At 49.3% G+C, this 19,816-nt stretch overlaps 1 long non-coding RNA gene across 1 annotated transcript in view; it reads right to left on the reverse strand.

The window, feature by feature from the left end:
• The window catches only part of LOC149855606 (uncharacterized), a 76,753-nt gene that overhangs the window by 40,608 nt on the left and 16,329 nt on the right, over nt 1–19,816 (reverse strand). Inside the window, exon 3 of the long non-coding RNA XR_016438464.1 lies at nt 10,936–11,016. This is a non-coding gene — a long non-coding RNA (uncharacterized LOC149855606). The remainder of the gene's footprint in view (nt 1–10,935; nt 11,017–19,816) is intronic.

The following is a 19,816-nucleotide window of genomic DNA, read 5'->3' on the forward strand; positions in this document are numbered from 1 at the left end:
CCTACCACACCAGGCCCCCCGGGCCCCTAAGGACTCTAGCTGGCCCTAAACTGGGTCTGTGCTGGACTGTAGGCTGCTGTGTCCTCCCTTCCACTCTTTGGCCAGCCTGTGAGCTCGCTGGACCCCATGGTGGTCCCTCTGAGTCCGTCTTTCCCCATGTCTCCCACTGGGGCATCTCTATAATGCTGGGGTCAGTCTTCCACAGCCCTTCACACTGCCTATGCCCTTTGTCCCCCACTGGGGATACCTTCTCATGCCCTCCTGAGAACACAATGGTCCCAGCTGTTCTGGCGTCTTGACCACTGCTGGCCTCGCCGACTCTGCGGCGGTAGACCCAGGCATTCACCTCCTCCTGCTTCTCCCGGTCGTCTAACTTGGGTCCTTGGTCAGGGCAGGATGCCTCTGCCTCCTCTCTCTCTGAACTGCCACCAGCAGCATCTTCACTGCGGTGGGCTCCCCAGCACTCTTCCATGCTGCGGGAGACAATCCTCCTTCCCCTTCCCTGCTGTGCCAGCTCCAGGAGCGACTTCCCGGCTGGCGATTCCCTGGGTCTCAACCCCTTTTCCTCACCAGCAGCTCTTCTTATCTCCCTCATCCAGTCCCTGCTGCCCATGGTGTCAGCTGTCCACAGTTGTATGAAGGCACGGCTAACCCACTTGGGTCCTGCCGCCATTTCCGGTTTCAGTGCAAATCCTGCTACAGGTGAGGAATTTTCTGTCTCTTTATTTTCACTTTCCCAGTGATTTCCTGACCCCCAGGGTTCCCCCTGGCTCCTCGGGGTCCGTCCCTTAGGTCCTCCCCGTGACACGTAGCATAGTGATAGTCTGGTCTATTTTAGGTAAAACTGGGACTGCTTGGGTTGACAGTGGGGTTTGAATCTGGGACATATTCAGCTAAACCTATGAGTTTCTCTATTGTTCAAACTAATGGGGTAAGTACACCAGCTGTCTGCCTTGAGCTCTCATCCTCTTCAGTGGAACAGTCTCTTGGGCAGGACAGAGGTCTGCATTATGCAAGTATGTGCTATTTGAGGAAATGCCACCACATCAGGATGTAACCTCATCATACTGCATTACACTGTCACCATATGGTGATGCACATTCATCATGTCAGTCTGGCATGATGCAGCAATATCTCACAAGAAAGTTGTATTGCCCCCACAGGCATTGTGGATGTTTTTGTTGTCCTGTACTTCCTCCAGGATTGAGACAGTATCACAAATGAGTGGCAACTTAAACTCTGTGATATAAAAAAAGGGAGCCATGAAAAACTGAAAATAATGCAACTGATTTGGTCACTCAGTTTGGTATTCACCCCCCTCAAGCACTCTAGTATACACAGTGCTGGAAATAGAAGACCTAAATTTTGTGGGCATAATTATCCTTTCATTTACATTGATGTAAACCAGGAAAAACAGAACTGAAATCAGTGGAGGGTGAAAGCTTTGACAGCAAGACCAGAATATAAACCCCTGATATGCTGATAAAAGACACATGTTTTAACCTTTACATTAACACAAAGGATATCCCAAGCTATTAATAAGATACATTTCATTTTAACTGGAAATTTCACCCAATAGCTTAATTACGAGCTAATTCACACTTGAGGAGAGAAGGAAGTGATTTGATTTATAATATCACATGTGATTAAATCACCAGCGAAAGAAAAAGAGAAGCGGGTGGAGGGGAAGCAAGAAGAGTTTTAAAACCTTGCTGTTTGTGAAAAATTAAATATCTTTCTGCTTACAAACCCCTCACCCCCATGTTTGCAGATTTAAAAGGGACTCGCTGACTTTCATTTATTTACCTAAAATATTGATTTTTCATCTTGCAGGGTGACTTCAAAATTCAATGTGAACTTTCTAAGGCACCTAATGATCCATTCTATTATCCCCCAGGACAAAGCTAGTTTCAGTTATTTCATGGGGAACTGATTCAGAAAATACCCTTTTTCTCCCTTGCAGTCTCCAAGGCCCTTGAATTATTTTGATGTCTGGAGACCTCTTTTCTTTGCAGCAGTATGGTGGAGTTAGTAAGCAGGACCTGGGGTGAGGAGTGATGGTGGGGGGAAATACAAGTCTGTATGTAGCCTGTGTACTTAAAGCATTTCTATAGCTTAGCTCCATTGAAATGCAAAAGATGAGACACTATTGTCAGATCATTTTAAACGCACAGTTACAAAGGCATGGGGTTCTTTCCAACCACATCTAAATATATATTACTGTCCTTTTTAAAAAAAATCTCTGTATTGATTTTCATTTTGCAATAAGCGTAGTTACAAACTTAGACTTGAGAAAGTATAAACCAATACAAACACCAAATATCAGGGGGATTATAAAATAGATTGTTCAAAGATATTGCAGGTGAGGTAATAAAGATACAGCTCAGAATCTAATAAACCATTACAATTATTGTTCTGCCTTCATCATTGCTCAGAACCTTAACATGCACAAATTATTACTAATAATTCTTTGCACTTATATACACTAATGCTTTGCATCTTTATTTCTCAGCACTCTTCAAAGGTGCTAATGTGTTTTATAAAATGAAAGACAGCCACAGCTAATGTAAGAATATGTCTCTATCAGTTATGGTTCCAGGCAGTACTATACTGAGACATGTCAATCCCGCACAAAGTCAACTACACTACTTCCAGTTCAGGAGATAGCGCACATGGTAGTAAGCCAAATCCTATTTGTTTTATATATGCCTAGTGCTACTAGTATGTTTTCATGTAGCTACATAAGTGACATTTTTGGTTCTTACACAGAATTTAGATTATGCTTCCACCTGCATAGCTACACTCATTCCCTGCTTCTCTTCTGAGCATGCTAGAAGGTTCCACTCTGCTCTAGCAGCAGATTAGGATCACCCAGGTAAGTGTGTAATTGCATATAAATTCCCCCAAAATGTTGCTGGATAAAAACCATCACGGGTGGCTCTACCCAGGAGATCATCTTACAATATGGGGGACACATTGCTACAATGGAGCCTTCTGAGCTTGTTCAGGACAGTACAACAGGGTGAGCAGAGCTCCACAGATAGAAATTGAATCTAAACTCTGCATTAATGTAAAAGATGGCATTTGTGGAGCTACATTTGGATGTCTAAGTAGAACTCACATGCTTAGAAGTAATGCAGAATTTAACTTGGTGTGTCTCCAAGCTGCTTTCCCGGTGCCACAATTTAGCCCTATAGGCATGGCCTAAATTAGGCCATGAAGACCCACAGTGAGCCACTGAGATAATCAGGACTAAAACCTAATTCTCTTCATTTCTAGTTCCCTGTTCTAACCGTAAGAGTTACTGACTCCCTCAACATTGCTGCCTTCTCAGCCTGCCCCCAAGGACAACATGAACACAAAGATAAATATCACTGTAGGGTCACAAATGCACTCCTTGTCCCCAAACACAACATGGTTAGGCTCCCATTCCGTAGGCTAACCTTGTTTTCATCTATTCCCTCAGTCCATAGAATATGAATGGGCACAGGCAGCAGAAGCACAGGCAGTGTACAATGGAGACTAGGAGAAAGATGAATGAATACTATTTGAGGGCCTGATTTTTCCCCTCCTTTGAGCAGCAAAGAACAGGAGGTGGAGAAAAATTGCACATTTGAGGTTAAGGATATATAAAGCACACAAAAAAAGGTCTCTACTGCTGTGGTGCCCTGTGTCACAAGGGGTACAAGACAGAGCTGTTCACCTGCAGAGCTGAATGAATATGCAATCGAGGGAAGGAGACTGTGGCAGAGGAAATCCCTTACAGCTTCCATTCAAAAGCAGTGCCCAAAGCAAGCAGAAACCTCTATGGCAAAGAGAGCTAGCCTTTTGAGCAGTAGGGAAGGTGTTAACAGCATGGGAAGTTACCAGCCCAGGAAGAAGCCAATAGCAAGCTGGAATACATGGATACTCTCTCTGTATGTTTATCTCCAGCCTTATCCCCAAAGCAGCTGTACAGAATGACCTTCTTTAGCATCCTCACTAGTGTCCCTGTCACTTAGCTTTGCCCTGTGCCTTACAAGTAATTGCATTGCTCCACCTGACACATCAAGCACATTGGGGAATGTGCCAGTCTCTGTTGGATGATCCATTGCTGTGCTGCCTTCACACTGCAGCTGGTCTTGTGTACCAAGTAGTCTCATGTAAGCCCTGGAGGGTCCCTCGATCACCTTCGGAGTGGCCCCCAAACTTGCCTGCCATGACTTTGGATGGATCTTCAGTGAAGGAGGTCTCCTTTGAGGGTACCTCCAGAGTTGTCACATCCATTGGCAGATGTCCATGGGGCTCCAACCTCCCCTACACCCCAGCCATGAGCCACAGGTGTGATAACAGGGGCCTTGTGTGTGCACTGCCTGCCAGGTGTGTAGCCGCTTCTGACTTGCTGCTATGCTATTAAGAGAGGGGGGTTCAATGGAGATCTTCCTGGGAGGGCTTCCCGGGAAACGGCAGTACTCACGAATTGACGCGATATTCCATGGGGCTCCGCCTCCCCTACACCACATCCACTTGCCGGATGGATGTTCATACAGTGGTGGTTTCAGCTTTGCGGGGTTGCCCGCAGCTTGCTTCGGGAGGAGTCCCACATCTGAGTGGGCTCAGTTGGTACTTGTCCCTCCAGCCTCGATGCGTAACCTGCCCTCTCTCAAGGCTGTTAGGTGTGATGTTGTGCCTACTGAAATGCCTCCAAGTGAGGCGTTTCATCCTTACACTGTTTCTCTCTCTCTTTGATTTTTCCTTTTTTTTTCAAAAGAAATATACTCCTGGGGTGGAGCTGCCTCCTGTCCCCCAACCTCCTACAGGGGCTCAAATCCCTCCCCTGTTCTGCCTCCTCCAGAGAGCTTAAATGCTTCTCCTGCCCTCCCTTCCACAGGGAGCTGAAGTGCTTCCCCTGCTCTGTCTGCTGGTGCTGCGCCAGCTGTGCACCTCTGGTGTGCTGCCCACCAGCTCTCCCTCTCTCCAGCTTTCCTCCCACCCAGGTTCTGGCGAGGCTTTTAAACTTTCCCACGGTGGCCGGTACAGCTGCCACGATTGGTCCAGCTGTTCTCTGCCGGGGAAACAGCTGATTAATCAGCCAGCGTAACACCGGCTCATGTGGCTGCAGTTGCAGCTGCTGCCGTGGTTCCGGCTCCTGCTCTGGCTGCCCAGCCAGAGCTGAGTTTTCTCTGCGGGGGTTCTGTTTCTGGGGTTTGGGGCCTGCAAGGATTACCCTCTTCCCTCTGGAAGCCTGTGATGGCACCTCACTGCCACAATGGGCCTCAGGATCTCTTTGTGGTCAACCCTTGGACAATGACCTCCTCAGTATCTATGTCCCATTCATCATGGAAGGACATCTGAGGTTCCACCTGGGTCTGGGAGGTTTGAGACATTTCGTCTTCCAAGACTTTCGCCCATTGCTCCTGATGTTCCCAGGAGGATGCCACTGATGCCACTGATCACCGCCGCATTCACAACACACCCGCGATCCTCCATCAGGGTCCCTGGTCTCCTGGAACCCAGCTGAGTAAACCCGCACTGGGTGGGGAATGAAAACAGAACAAGAAGAAAAGAAAACCAAAGAGACTGCACCAACAACACAAATCAAGCACTTCAATAAGGACCCCTAAGCCAAGGGAAAAGAAGACCAAGAGGGGAAAAACAACGAGAGGGAAAAACAATAGAGGAAAGGAGAAAAAGAGGAGTGGGGGAGCCCTAGAGCCGTAGGCTTGCTGACTCCACTCCCCCAGTGCCTTAAGCGGGTGTGTCCCCTGGGCTGGGACCCGCACTCCCGCCCTGGTCAGGGTTTCCTTCAGTTCCTGCCACAGCCCTTTTTAACTCAGCGTCTTGGCACCGTCCATCCTTGATGTGGGTACCCTCAGTGGCTCCAGCTACTGCCACCGCCAGTCTCTCAGCCAGTCCCTCCAGCCTGCTCCTGAGCTGGTCACTCCCAGAGGTGATTGCTGCAGCTCCCACCACCACAGCTGCTCGCCTCTGCACAGGCTCTTCTGTTCCTGGCCGGTGCTGTTTCTCCCTGGTGTGGGGAGGGCTCGCAGCCTCCACTGTTGAAGCCATTCCTCCCCACACTGACCTGCCAGTACCAGAAGCCTCTGCCTTAGCAATCCCCCGCCACTCTTTCTATTCCCAGTGTGGCTGTTCCCGGACTCTCAGGGCTGGCTTTTATCTTCGCCAGGTAGCATCTCCTGTTGACATCATTCGGTCTCAGCTACAGATGGGCGTGGCTGATGAACTGCACGGGTGTCTCTCCCCACCATGCTTCTTCACTTCTTCGAAGTCCTGCAAGAGGTGAGTTTTTTTCTTTTCCATTTGCCTGGGGTTTGCCTGCAGATGTGGCTTCCCACTCGCCTGTTCTTACGTCCCTGGGACAGGGAACACACTGTTACGGCTAGCATGAATACTACAAAGGGCAGGATTTTAAGCCAAAAACAGTTCTGTTCCTTACTGAATATGCATGTCTGCTGTGTGCTTTGCCTTCAGGGATAAGAGGCTGCTTAGTGTGGTGGATGGCATCTGGAAGGGTAAGCCAAGCGACTGGAACTACTATAATGAACATTTGTTAGGGAAGGCATGCCCTTTGGATCTTTCTTTTCATGTTCCCATCACATACAAATCCTGTGGGCATATTGTGTCATGGCCCAGTGCTAACATCCTGTTGCTGTTTGTGTCAGTGCACCTTTAGTGCCTGCCACTTTAAGGGCAAAAGCAGGCAGACACCAGGATGGCTGCACCCGTCGGGGCTCGATCATTCGGTCCCGCGCTGCTCAGGGTTTGTCTATCCAAGGCCTTAGGGTGGCAGTCTTCTGCGAGGCTCCAACCTCCTCTGTACCTCGCCCTGACCCAGCCACGATGGAGTACCGATGTTCTTTTGCAGCCTGCCCTCCCTTGCAGGGTATCCTAGATTTCCCTTCTCCAGGGGCCTACCGCCGGTCTCTCCAGAATCTTGAGCTACCCGTTATGGGCCTGCCTGCCCAACTTGGTTCTATATTTTGGCAGAACCTTCCTTCTTGCCGGGTGAACCCTTGGCCTTCTATTGCCCCCTGTACTGTTTTTCCAAAAGGAAACCAACAACAAAGAAAAGGAAACTTAATAACCAAAACTATCTACAACACCCGTGACCTTCTAATTACTACCATCAGGCAGCTGGGTAATAACGTGCCCTAAATCGCCCAGCCCCACAACAGACTATCCCCTTTGTGCCACCTTCTTCCCCCTTTTTATCACACTAGTGCTAAATACATTAAACAGACCCTCAATGTCCCTTCCAGCTCAGAACATCAGCTCTTCTCAGAAGGGTCACCTTGGGTCCTCGATTCTATTTTTTTGCAGCCTCAGTTGCTGTCATGACCGTCCGCTTCCCACTTAGGAAGATCCCTGGGCTGGGCTACACTTTTGCGGGTCCCTCTTGACTCGGTACCTTGCGTCCCTTAGAACCCTCTTCTTCTTCAGGGTTCCCCCCACCCCCAGGACACTTCACTCGCTTGTCTGGTCTCTGAAGCCTCTTCCTGGGGTCCTATGTTGAGCTGCAGCCTGGCCACCTCTTTCTCCCCTGGTCTGTCAATGGTGTCTTTCTCGTAACAACCTCTGGAGTAGCCTCCTGCCTCGTGGGAGGTTTTCTTGCTCACCCCCTTCTCCGAGAGGAGTCCTGGGGGTATTTCCCCCGTGCTCCTTCCTAGCCTCCTCTCTCTGTCCACCTCACAGGCCACACCTTTCATTCCCCCGTGCCGGCTCTCCCCACTCCTCTCTCCAGCTGGCCGCACTTTCAAAAAGATGCGGCTAACAAGCTGCACGGGTCCCGCCGCCACTTCTGGTCCCACCTCAGTTCCTGCTGCAGGTAAGGAGTTTTCCTTTGTTTTCCCTTTTGTTGCGCCTCCCCTGGGGTGTGCTGGCCCCCAGGGCCCTCCTTAACCCTTCAGGGTCCACCTCTTATGTTTTCCCTGTGACACTGGCCATTTTCAAACATAGGCCCGAGAGGCAGCAGTCTGTGTTGAGCAGCTAAGGAGGCAACATTGGGCTGAGCTGCTCCTGGAACATTTTTGGGGTAAGGGTGAGGCAATGGGGACACAGGAGGCCTCAGTGGTCCTGGACATAACCTGAAACTGTACCCTGCTGGGATAGGGAGGCCTGGTGGGACTGCCAGTGGTGTGACAGCCCCATTTAAATACCAGGCCCATGAACCTCCCCCGTGTAAGGCAGGTCAGGATGCCTAAACCCCAGCCCCCACCTTTGGGTGGGTTACTAAGAGGGAGGAGTGGGGGCAGGCACAGCTGCGGCCACCTGAGCCCACAGGGATGCAAGACCCCAAAGGCCCCAGAGAGGGGGTGGCTGTGGAGCCCTAGAAAAGGGGCAGTTGAGAGACCCTGAGACAGCAGGGGTGTCAGTGGGCTCATCCAAAGTAGGGTGCATCTTCATGACCTGAAGGACTGGGTGTAACTGAGGGTTGAATAGGGTTGAAGGGATGGTCTGAAGGGCAGCCCCAGGGGGTATGTTGAGTAGGGCTGAAGGATGGCCACAAGGGAAGCACATGGCCAACCTCCCACAAGATCATGGTGTTGTGTATAAGGAGCCCAGGGAGGGGCTAGGGCAAAGTTGGCCCTCCATTTGATGAACTGGCTGGCACTACCCAGGTGAGGGTCACGGGAGAGGCCCAAGAGACTGCATGTTGCCAGCCAAAACATGATTCAGATATGCCTGATGGCCAGAAAAATCGCTCCAGGAGAGAGCAGGGCAAAGTGGAGGGGGCACATTATGGTGCGGCGAGCAAGAGACCCTGTGAGAGGGGATGGAGTGCAAGAGGCCCCTGTGAGTGTGTGAGTCCCCTGTGGCAGTAGGAGTGTGTATGTGTGAGAGACCTGGCAGAGAACTAGGTTTGGTCTGGTTTCTGGCTGGGAGTATGATAACATTTTGGATGCCATCTGTGAGGCATGAGCCATGGCGTAGGGGAGGTACGGAGCTGTGGGTAGTGCCCACTGGCATCAGGGCATAGAATGGACAGACTCACACATTTATTACCAGTTTATTGTAATAGCAAAGTCATGGCAGGTGAGACTGGGTGGACTGCCTATGTAGACAGGTGGGTGGGCCAACTTGAGACTCAACCCTGAGCTTGCTCCCCTGTCACACTGTTCTCACTCGCCTTACTTTTTGCTATGTTCAACAGTCTCCTAAAGTGCCCTCCACACTTAGAAAGCTAGCATGAAAAATCCACTAGGTTGGGACTTCCCAAAAACTAGAATAATGGTTCTCAACAAGAATTCCATGACATTCTGGGGTACCTTGAGATATTTTCAAGGGTGTCACAAGATACTGCACAACGTTAGCATTGTTAGGTAGGTAAACATGATTCACAAGATAAAAACTAGAGCTTTCATATAGAAATCCACAGTGTTAAAAACATTCTGACTTGTTGTGGACTTTCTGAGTTATTTGCAACAAAAAAGTTGTTCTATTATTCTTCTGTAGTCAAAAAAAGAGTAACAATTAAGATCTGGCATTTTCCAAAGGATGCCTCAAGTTTAAAAAGATTGAGAACCCTGAACTAGAGGTAGAACAGCCACCTTGGCAGACTGGAGTGCCAGATGTAATGAATTACTTGGTGGTGGGGAGGAGAGGAAATTGGATTTTATATTGAAAGCACCTGTGTGTAGATTGGCTTTCAAATACTATATGGAAACCACACAAACCTCTTTTTGGGAGCATGAAGTAAAATTTTTAAATCCACAGGCAGAGGAATATTCTGATTTAGGGTGGCTGCAGTTTTGCCATGACACTTACCACTTCCACCTCAAGAGGGGAAAAGCAAGTGCCAAAATGATTTAAAGACAGAATGCCAGTCCATTGCTGCAGGTCTGCTTTTCAGATTTTCTTCCTTTCATAGGTTTAGCTCCTGTTCTGAGAAAGGGATTTCTGACCGCGGAGGGCGGGGGGAGAAATGTATGTGTATAAAACTCAAACAGGAAATTAGTGATTCAAATTCTTGAGAGGTGTTTATAGTGAATTTTAGAATTTCAGGCCACTTGTACATGTAACAGGGGTTTAGTTCCCCTAAATTGAAATGGTGGGTTTTTAACTGTAACCAAAAAAAATGCTCTTTCAGTTGAGGAGCTTCTGTCACTGTTACAGGAAGTGGCCCAACCCCTTTTTTTTTTCCAGCAAAACCTGCCCATGGTCAGGAGGTGAGCTGCCAGCAGGCCCTGAGTTGTGGTGGGGGCCTGGTCCTTCCCTCCATGGTGGTGGCACCCCCTGGGGTCACCTGGCCAGACTGCTAGTGGGCTGTGTGCTGGCTCCAAGATGGAGCAGCAACTGACCCACTAGCAGCCCACCCAGGCAGCCACTATGGAGGGTGGGCTGCTAGTGGCCCACCCAGGCAGCCACTATGGAGGGAAAGACTGGGGACCCTGAAGCCAGCAGCTCACCCCCTGGCCACAGGCAGTCTCCGCCAGAAAAAAAAGAAGTGGGCCTGTGACAGGGCAGCCCTGTCGCAAGAACACAGGAGAGAGCAAAGAAAGGACAGACTCATGGGGGTGAACCTGGATGAAGAAGAAAGACACAGCAAACCTGGACGGGAGAAATGCCATGCCTGGCACAATCAGAGGTATTAGCTGGGGAAACCGAGGTAGTGACAGATCAAAAGCTGTCATGACAAACACAACTGATCCAGGATGAACCTGGACAGGGCAGAGAGGTACAGCCAGCCCAGGTAAGAGACAAACTGCTCCAGAGACAATTAGGAGGACCAGCTGGGAGAGCTGGGGAGACAACGAATCACAAGCTTTCACAGAGGACCCAGGTGCCTGGCACAGGAAATTTAAGGGATGCCAACAAAACAGTTGGCGCCGATCCTGAAGACAGAAGACCAAGAAAGAGGTGTGGACAGTGCAGAGAAACTCCAACGAAAGGGGATCGACTCTGGGACTTGAGGAGGAGTCCCAGCAACATGCTTACCAAAGAACTGAAGACCAAGTGACAATGACACCCCAGCTCCTGAGTCCAATCCAAGAGGTTGCGGTGAATTACTCCAGGGATCTAGAAGAGGAGAAAGATGAAAAAGAGATTAGAGGCAGGCAGGACGATACACCCGGACCCAGCCCTGAGAGTCAAGAGTGGGATTTGAACTGGGAAGTGGTGGACTTGGGACCCACGTGGAGCAGAATGGGGCAAGCGGCTGGGGTGAAGAGAGAGCCCATGGAACTGGGGCGAGGTAACCAGGAAGTCAGAACTCCTGGAGACAAAGACAAAGACAAAGACAAAGACAAAGAATAGCACATGGTAGGCCTGTGTGAAGTGGCTAGTATTCACTTTGGATTCAGATTCAGCTGATTCCAGGGACATTGATTCAATTCAGTGATTTGAATCACTGTCCCATATTGATTCATCTGAATCTCATTTGGAGAATCACCCAGGCCAGGCTCATCCCCTGTCTGCTCTCTAGGCCCCAGCAATGGCTGCCCTGCCCACCCCAGCTCCAGGCACTTTGGGGGAAAAAAAAGCCCTGACTCACCGGGTACTGCCAGGTGGGGGCCATCCTCACTGCCTCCCACTGTCCCATGCTGTGTGAGGGGCTCTCACAAGCCCTCCAACCTCCCTGAGCCCCCGCCCATGGCTGTCCTGCCTGCCCCAGCTCCGGCCCTTTAAGAACCCTTTAAGAACCTCCCTTTAAGGAAGGTAATCCCAACAAGGACCAAAGGGAGCAGGAGAGCACACAAGCCTCTGTGGCTCACCAGAAGCATCCGGGAATGTCCCCTTACTAAAAAGGAGGCTTACACCCAATGGAAAGAAGGGGTCATCACCAGGACTATTCTGTAGTTGCTCGGGGATGTAGGGGGGCAGTTAGGAAGGCCAAGGCAGAGATGGAACTGGGACTGGCTTCCCAGATTAAGGACAATAAGAAGTCCTTTTTTAAATACGTAGGGGGTAAAAAGAAGGTCCCCAGTAATGTGGGGCCCTTGCAGGACGCGTTGGGAACCTTGGTCGTCACACCAGACGGCAAAGCTAACATGTTTAATGATTTCTTTGCCTCCATCTTCCTAAGTAGGAACCAGAACAGCCACCTCCCTGCTGGGCCCCCCTCGGGCCCCAGGGGAGGCACACCTGGGCCACGGATTAGCGAGGATTTAGTTAGGGAGCTTCTGGAGGGGTTGGATGTGTTCAAGTCAGCTGGCCCGGATGATCTCCACCCTAGAGTTCTAAAGGAACTGGCCGAGGTCATTGCAAGTCCCCTGGCACGGCTTTACGAGCACTCGTGGTGCTCTGGTGAGGTACCGGAGGACTGGAAGAGGGCCAATGTGGTCCCCATCTTCAAAAAAGGAAGGAAGGAGGACCCGGGAAACTATAGGCCAGTTAGTCTTACCTTGATCCTAGGCAAGCTGTTTGAGAAAATTATGCTGGCACACATCCAGGAGGGGCCAGCGGGGGACTGCATGCTTAGGGGCAACCAACACGGGTTCATCAGTGGCAGGTCCTGTCAGACCAACCTGGTGGCCTTTTACGACCAGATCACCAGATCATTAGATGCAGGGGTAGCCGTGGATATAGCTTCCTGGACTTCCGGAAGGCTTTTGACACTGTCTCTCACCCCGTTCTCATTAAGAAACTGGGGGGCTGTGGTGTAGACACCCATACAGTCAAATGGGTCGCCAACTGGCTGGAAGGCCGCACCCAGAGGGTGGTAGTGGATGGGTCCTTCTCAACCTGGAAGGACGTGGGCAGTGGGGTTCTGCAGGGCTCGGTCCTCGGGCCTGCACTGTTCAACATCTTCATCAGCGATATGGATGAGGGGGTAAAAAGCACCCTGTTCAAATTTGCTCATGACACTAAGATGTGGGGGGACATGGGCACATTGGAAGGATGCAACAGGCTACAATCAGACCTAGACAGGTCTCAGGGGTGGGCAGACGAGAATAGGATGGGTTTCAACACAGACAAGTGCAAGGTGATGCACCTGGGGAGGAACAACCGGCACCATACCTACAGGCTGGGGAACTCCCCTCTTGTCAGCACGGAGGCGGAAAAGGATCTTGGAGTCATCATTGACTCCAGATGAACATGGGTCGGCAGTGTGGGGAGGCAGTCAGGAAGGCCAACCGCACCTTGGCATGCATCCATAGATGCATCTCGAGCAGGTCCAAGGAGGTGATCCTCCCCCTCTATGCGGCACTGGTCAGACCACAGCTGGAGTACTGCATCCAGTTCTGGGCGCCGCACTTCAAGAGGGATGTGGACAGCATGGAGAAGGTCCAGAGGAGGCCACTCGTATGATAAGGGGACAGCAGGGCAGGCCCTATGAGGAGAGGCTGCGGGACCTGAACCTGTTCAGCCTCCACAAGAGAAGGCTGAGGGGGGATCTTGTGGCCTGTTATAAACCAGTCATGGGGGGATCAGCAGGCATTGGGGGAGTCACTGTTCCCCCGAGCACCGCCAGGAGTGACCAGGAATAACGGTCACAAGCTGGCAGAGGGTAGATTCAGGCTAGATATCAGGAGGCGCTACTTCACGGTCAGGGTGGCTAGGGTCTGGAACCAACTTCCAAGAGAGGTGGTCCTGGCTCTTACCCTGGGGGTCTTTAAGAGGAGGTTAGATGAACATCTTGCTGGGGTCGTTTGACCCCAGTAGTCTTTCCTGCCAAGGCAGGGGGTCGGACTAGATGATCTGCTCAGGTCCCTTCCGACCCTAGAAACTATGAAACCCGCCCCAGACTTACCAGTTCCTGCTTGGGGGGGTGGTCCCCACTCCCCCACGCTATGTGGGGGGCTCTTTCATGAGCCCCACAAAGCCCTGAGGCTGCTGAAGGAGCTGACAAGTCCTGGGGTTTGGGGTTTTTTTTTTCTTAAAGTGCCAGAGCTTCGGCAGGCAGGGCAGCCGTGGGGGGCGGGGGAGGAGTGAAGGAGGTGTTGTGGGGCTCGTGACAGAGCCCCCATGCAGCATGGGGCAGTGGGGGGCAGCGGGGACTGCCCCCCTGCCTGGCAGCACCTGGAGAGTAGGGGCTTTTTTTTATATAAGCACCAGGGCTGGGGCAGGCGAAGCAGCCATAGAGGGGTGCTGGGGGAGTGGACAGGGGCTGGGGCCTGGCGGGGGTCCCCCCATGATCCCCTCCCGCCTCCTTCAGCCCTCCCTCCCTCCCCCGTCCCCTACTTACTGGCACAGAGCTTCCGGCTGCAGCAGGCGGAGAGTGCCCAAATCATTGAAGTTCTACGAATTTGTGAAGATTCGGAGAGCTTCAAATTGATTTGGACCTTTTTATTGGTCCTCTGATTCAATTCAGATTTGGAGATTCAGCCACCGAATCGGGCCAAATTTCCTCCAGATCGAATCAGCACCCGAAGCTTCACACAGCCCTAGCACATATAGAACACCTGTTGTGCATAGAGCAGGGTATGGGAATGGTGGAGCCCTGCAAAGAGGAGCCAGTATCCTGAGTCACTAACAGCCTGCAGAAAATGGTGCCAGAATGCTTTTGAACTAAAACACCTTTGATGTGTTTTAGTTCAACAGTGTGCCACTATTTTCTCAGTGCTGACATGTATTTTGCCACTTATACAACTACATGCACCGTAGCACTGGACGCTTTTAAACGCACCCGGTGCTATGGTACAAACGTATGCAAATGCCCTGGGACCACCTGGAAATGAGCCGGCTTGCTCCTGGGGCAGTGCGGGAAGGCAGCAGGAGGGTGGCTGGGTGTGCTGGTGACCAGAGATGGCAGCAGGGATGGTGCACGGGGCGCTGGAACGCTGCCACACCCAAGCTTCCCCGAGCCTGCCTGGGCTTCCAGCACTCTGTGCACCATCCCTGCCACCTTCTCCAGCTGCCACCACACCCATCCACCCTCCTGCCGCCTCCCTGCACTGTCCCGGGGCAAGATGGATGTGCTGGTGCCTGGAGAAGGTGGTGGGAATGGTGCATGGGGTGCTGGAAGCCCGGGAGGGCTCAGGGATGGATGTATCACTGCAATTTGTTAGGTAGCAAGCTAAAGTACATCGAGATGTAATGAAGTCATTTACATCGCAATACACCACTGCATGTGTACAGTGTAACTAAATTAAATTGCAATATGCTGCCTCTTGTGTAATATGTGATGCAATTAAACCACTAAAAAGGGCAATTTCGTCACGTGTACAAACACCCTTAGTGACTTAAATTATTTTCCTCCCAAAACAGTTGAAACTGTATGAGGGACAACTTGTTTATGTCATTTCATTTTTTATATTTCAATTAATTTTGTTTACCATATGGTCATATAAAGATGGAATTAGTGCTGGTAGATTGGACTGGTTGTTAGAGCCTTGATCTGGGCATCATGAGACTTTACTTAGTTTTCTGCTTTGATAAACTTCTTGACTGACCATGGATGAATCATTTAAATTTTATCTCAGTCCCCTTGCTGTATAACGAGAAGGATAATTCCTTTTCTCACAGAGGTATTGTGAGGGAAAATACATTAGAGTACTGACAGAAGTGGGAGAAAAATAAACAAAAACAGTGCTTTCCAGGAAGAGGAATTGCATCAGTTTGACTCAACTCCCCAGTGTCTGTATAGCTCACATGCTCTTCAGTGGGGCTTTTTGGCACTTTTTAAAATCTAATAGCTGATTCAATCATCTATTAGATAAAAGCGCCCAAAAGCCCTGCTAAAGTGCATGAGCTATACAGATGCTGGGTGAGCTGTGTCAAACTGATGCAATTCCTCTTCAAGGTATGTGCTGAGCTTGGCATGGGGGCATGCCAAGCTGAAAGTAAAGAGGTGTTTTGGGGTTTTTTCCTATGTCTGTAAGCACCCTTAATGAGTGAAGTGCTTGGATGCTATGGTGATGAGGGTGATAGTAGGTAAAGAGAAGAGCCAAATGATTCCATGTAATAGGAAAAACCATTAGTTATACCTACAAACCCATGTGGTGAGCAGTTATATCACATACCTCTCAGACAAGAATATACAGGTCTGCTTTGACAGTTAAACCCTCCTGGAGCCGGTTGCAAGACTGAGTCCTTAGAATGGTGGTCAGACAGTTTTGCTTTATGGGGAGAGGAATATAAAGTGGTACCATTGTTTTTATATGAAAAAAACTCCCTAAGATATTTTAAAATAGATTTTCTATAAATTCTGTGACATTCACAAAGTGCATAATGTTGTAATGTGGCAGAAAAGTTTTTACAGCTGCTCATAAGTAATGCAGCAATCCAAACTAATGCCTATAAAAACCCTTTATAGTGCACCACTCTATTTGGTATTCCATGTATATATTTTTTCCAACTGCATAGCTATTTATGTACCATTTAGCTTTTAAACCATATAGTAATGGTGACAGTACTGCTGTGGTTGTGTAGTATTTGAACCATCAATTATTAAGGTGGGGGGCAATACAATTTGAAAATGCATTAGAAGCTTTTTTTGGAGGGGAAGGGGGTTGGAATACATGAGGCTAGAATATATGAGCAGTGTTTAAATAATTGCTAGTCACATACTGGTTGCCAGACGTGAGCTCTTAATTTTTACAATGTGCTTTATAGTATCTTCCAGCCACGTACTGGTGTTTTAGTTATTTCACAAACTGAAACTTAAAATGATCATTATTAGCATTCATATTTTAATAGAGTTTAAGGCTGGAAGGGATCAGTAAATCATCCAGTTGGACCTTTTGTATATTACAGGCCATAGAATTTTATCCTGTTACCTCTATATTGAGCCCAACCTCTTATGCTTTACTAAATCAGATCTTCCAGAAAGGCATCTGGTTTTGATCTGAAGACTTCAGAAGACAGAGAATCCTTTGGTAGGTATTCCAAGGAGCAATTACTTCCCCTGTTAAGAATCTGTGCATTTTTCATCTGAATTTATGTGGCTTTAACTCCCAGCCATTGTTTTTTTTAATGCTTTTTTCCAACTAAATTAAGGAGCCCTATAACAATAGTAGTGTGTCACCCTGAAGGTACTTATGTTCCATAAGCAAATCACTCCTTGATTTTTTTAACATAGTAATAATAAATTCTTATTTATTTTTCAGTGCAACCTAGGGGCACAAACCATACATCAAAGCTCTCTTTGGGACAGAGTAGGCTAACTCTTGGGGCCCAGGTTCAAAGCTCTGTGCTGCCACAGGCTTCTTGTATGATGTTAGGAAAATCACCCAGGCTAGCTGTTACATCACCTATTAGATGCTTAAGTGGATTTACGTACCTGAGATCCTATTCCACCCTGCTTTAAGTAGTCCATTAATGTATGTGTGGTATTTTGTAATATTATCATCCTAGCCTTAAGCATAAGTCACAAAAACAGTAAGGAAGAGGATGACCTACCCCACCCATCTTATGTGTTAAGCTTTTCAGGTATTCAAACAGGCTGAAACAGGACCACACTTAGGTGGTTAAGTCCACTTAGGCACATAATTGGTAGAATATAATCTGGTGTTCAGTTTCTCTGTGCTTTAGTTCACCATTTGCAGAATAGTGATTATAGCCCTTACTTCCCCAGGGGATTGGTGAGGAAAAATACCTTACAGATTGTGAAGTGCTACAGGGACCATATAATAAACTATACTAGGCACTATACAAGCACACAGTAAGAAGTCAGATCTGCCCTGAGGAGCTTATCATCTCAGTAACCATGTGTGTAACAGAAAAGCAATGCAGATCACAAAACAGAAATGGGGCAATCAGTTATCTCTCCTGTACTGAATTCTAATCCTAATCCTAGTTACCATCATAAACAAGTTTAGGGTCCAAGCTAAAGTGAGATGTGCAGCACTTTGTGGAAGGCACCCTAGCACATGTTGTGGAAGACTATCTAAAATAAGTAAATGATGGTCTCTAGGGTTTGCTAGAGCCAAATTCATTTTGGTGTAATTCCATCTGAAGTCACAGGAGTTGCACCATGGATGAAACTGGCTCCTTAGTTCTAAAAGATTATAGTGAACTCGTTCTATAACTATCAGTATAGTATACTATGAGATACAGGTTTAATGACAAGACAATCTCCTAAACCCATCTCAGAGAGTGCTGGATTTTGTATCTGGGTAACAGATATTAGAGATAGCTGTGTTTTGACAACTAGCCCCTATATTCCTAGGACTAAAATAATTTGCAGAGTGGACACCATCCACCCCGTGTTGAGGGCCAGACAAAGACTTACCTCCATTCAAATCTCAATACCCAACCCTCTTCATGCATAGGGGTGAAGATCACCCAGAATAATCCCAAAATCTTTCACTTTGAAGTGAGAAGAATTTCTTGCATAGTTCCTCATAAGTATTGTGCAGATTTTGGGATTGAGGGTGGAGAAAAGGTGCCCAATGTGAAGTGAAGCAAAGTCTTTGGCTTGAGGTACCATCAGTTTGGACAAAGAGAGTCTTACAAACTGTATTTCTACCAGCTGTGCAGTGGGGAACTCCCTTCTCATCAGCACAGAGGCAGAAAAGGATCTTGGGGTCATTATTGATTCCAAGATGAACATGGGCTGGCAGTGTGGGGACGCAGTGTCACAGGGCACTAAGATGCCTGCTCCTATAAGAACAGAAACTGCCTAAGGAGAGAGCCCTAAGAGCCAGACAGAAGCCCACAGGGGCAGGTTACTGAGGCAACAGGCTAGAGTACATTAGTCTGCACCTGCACCTACACCTGGTCAGCTGACCGGAAGAGGCAGGGCCCTGGGCAAATACAAACCCCAAGGCTGGGACTAGAGGGGGAGTGCTCTGTCAGCAGCAAAGCAGGGAGAAGCTCACCAGAGGCTTGGCTGCCTGTTCTACTCTGGGTAGGATTAAGAGGCTCCAGGAGCTCACCCTGGTTTATAAGGCACTTAGTGCTGGGAGAAGTTTGATATTTTAAAGGGACAGAGCACACCCTGAACTGCTTATATTAGGTTATAGCCCAGCGGCTCAGATTTTAGTTGCTGTTTGACCAGTGGATTGGGCTGAGGCTACTGGGGAAGGAGGAGGCCTCACTGGGGGCCCACAACAGTGTGGGGACCCCAGCGCCAGAGAAGGGCCTGGCAATAAGGGAGAGAGCAAACCCCAAAGCAGAAACAGGGCTGCAGAGAGCCCAGCGCCAGTGTGGGCACAGTGAGAGGGCTGCGGAGAGCCCAGTGAGGGCAAGGGGCCGAGTTAGAGAAGACCCAGGAAAGACAACATCAATACCATCTGCGAGGCTTGGGGCGTGGTAAAGGGGTGGTTTTGGAGCCAGGCATCTAGCCCATACGGCTGAGGGTGTCCCATGAATCATCCATTTTGAAGCAGGACAACAAGGGGTCTAAGAACCCACAGGGTTCAGTGGGGTCTAGTAAGACTGTGTCCAGACAATAAGATCAAAGGCAGCCTCCCTATATGAAAATTACCAGCAAGACGTGGTGGGGGAGAAAGAGGGTGCCTGTTGGGCAGGATTGGCACAGTCAAGGAGCCCCAGAGGTATCACGGCCATCCCTGGGGACCCCATCCCATGACATGCAGTCAGTAAGGCTAACCACAACTTGTCATGCATCCACAGATGCATCACGAGCAGGTCCAAGCAAGTGATCCTCCCCCTCTATGCAACATTGGTCAGGCCGCAGCTGGAGTACTGCGTCCAGTTCTGGGCACCGCACTTCAGGAGGGATATGGACAACATGGATAGGGTCCAGAGGAGCACCACTCACATGATCAGGGGGCAGCAAGGCAGGCCTTACACTGAGAGGCTATGGGACCTAGCCCGACCAGGGGAGATGCCTTGTTGGACCTGGTGCTGGCCACAGGCAACAACCTAGTGAGGGGGCTGCGGGTGCTCAACTACCTGGGCGACAGTGATCATCACCCATTGGAATTCACTATCTAGCACAAGGTGGCAAAGGCCTGCAGCAAGGCAGCAG

The sequence above is a fragment of the Crocodylus siamensis genome, chromosome 11 (genome assembly GCF_052110815.1).
Source record: "Crocodylus siamensis isolate JL-2025a chromosome 11, ASM5211081v1, whole genome shotgun sequence".
Lineage (NCBI taxonomy): Eukaryota > Metazoa > Chordata > Crocodylia > Crocodylidae > Crocodylus > Crocodylus siamensis.